A 2,001-nucleotide genomic window follows, 5' to 3' on the forward strand; every position below is an offset into this window, starting at 1 on the left:
ATTAAAGATCACTAAAAATCAAGGAATAAAGAGGATACAAAATAAAAACCATATGCCCATGGCTGATTAGCCATTTTCAAATTTTCCCTGCCTTACCACCATCACTGCTAATGCTACATCATGCAAGAAAGAGAGACAGAGACAGAGACAGAGAGAAGCGTTACTGCCAGTTAAATACCAATAATATGATATTGCCAATGTGGAGACACAGGAGAGATTATAGGGAATTCTGGGAAATACCAAGGACTTCTGGAGAATGAAGTCTAAGGTTCACCATCTCCATTTAAACAGGATATAAATGAAAACATATTTTTATAAATGCAAATGCAAAACATACAATTACAGAATTTCAAAATGGAAAATACAAAATGCAAACTTTTGAAAAACTTTTGAAACAACAAAATACAGTTACAAACTAACTTATGTTTTACAAAAAACTAAAGTCTATCTCAAATAATAACTATGCAAAACTCAAGCAAACTTCATTTTACAAATCCTATTAGAACAATTCAAATGAAACTTTTTACTATGCTAAGACTTTATTCTATTGCTAATACAGAAAACCAAAACTAACTACATTAAAACTCAGTCAACTTACTATCCTAATAAAATAAAAAGGTTTCAATAATTTAACTATATACACATCTATATAAATATACAGAGCTGTACAATTTCTACACCTACGTATATGTTATGTATAAACTATTTACATGTTGCATGAGGAAAATAAACGTCCCTCCCTTAAAATAGTCTAAGAAAAACTTAAAGATTTTCTTTAGAAAGTTATGTATGTTTTCGTGATTTTATCTCCAAGGAACACATAAAGTCTTCCTGTGAGATAAGATATTATTTTAATGTGTACAATTATCATTTTCCCAAGGCTATTTATCTGTATTTATTTCTATGAATACTCATCACCTGGTTATGATGTTGCAGAGTTTCTGAGAAATGTGTCCTATATGTGTATATTATTTTGTAGTGAATACTTACCAAATCTTTAAAGTTACCTCCTCTGCTACTGTCTTCTGTCTTCGTGTTGTTACTATGTAGTGTTTGTTTGCAACTATAATGTAAGTGTGTAGTGTTAGAATGGCGCAAAAATCTTTTGGTTTATGTCCATAATCAGTCTGTGTTCTTCTCTGTGTTGATCTTTTCTGCATTGTCTTTGTTACAGTTCAATTGTCCTTTTTGCTGTCATCTATGTTTCTCCTAGTGTCTTCTCCTTTGTCTTGATCTTCATCTCTGTCTCCATTTTCTTCTGATATCTTTTTGACTGAAGCAATGTTGTCTGAAGTAATCTCTTCTGCTGCTGCTGCTGCTTTTTTCACATGCAAGCAATGCAGCCACGTTTCTTTCTCTAATACACGAATAGCTGATGGTGCTGTCAAAATAATATGGAAAGGTCCTACCCATAATGGTTGTGTTACACTGGTTTTATTAAAATTTTTTATGTAAACTGAATCCCCAGGTTTTATTGAATGGAGTGCATAACCTAACAGACCCCCTTGAGTTAAAATTCCCATTTCTTGTAATACTCTAACCCTGTTTTGTAACTCTGTGATACATTCAGCAAGTGCAAGATCCCCTCCAAGCATAGATACATAAGCTGTTTTAAAACTTTTGCCTGTAATGGTGAATGTCCAAATAACATTTCATATGGTGAGATATGCACATCTCCTCTTGGTCTAGTGTGTAGATAAAATAGCGCTAGAAGTAAAATCTCTGGCCACTTCAAATGAGTTTCCATGCATAATTTCCCAACCACAAAGTGATGGTCTCATGGTCAAAGAAACTTTGCAAGGGTTTCTCAGCTTTAACCCCTTGATTGGGTGTTCCTGAGAAGCCCTTGCCAAGATTGGCATTTGGAGTGCTCAACCCCCCAGCAAACATGTTTTTTTTTCATGCGGCACATAGGGTCTAGGGTGCACAAAGGGTTAACGTTTCTTCTTGACAAGCTTTGTGACCCCTGATGGGTGGGATGCCTCCCAATAGGGGCTCTAG

Source organism: Monodelphis domestica, chromosome 3 (genome assembly GCF_027887165.1).
Source record: "Monodelphis domestica isolate mMonDom1 chromosome 3, mMonDom1.pri, whole genome shotgun sequence".
Lineage (NCBI taxonomy): Eukaryota > Metazoa > Chordata > Mammalia > Didelphimorphia > Didelphidae > Monodelphis > Monodelphis domestica.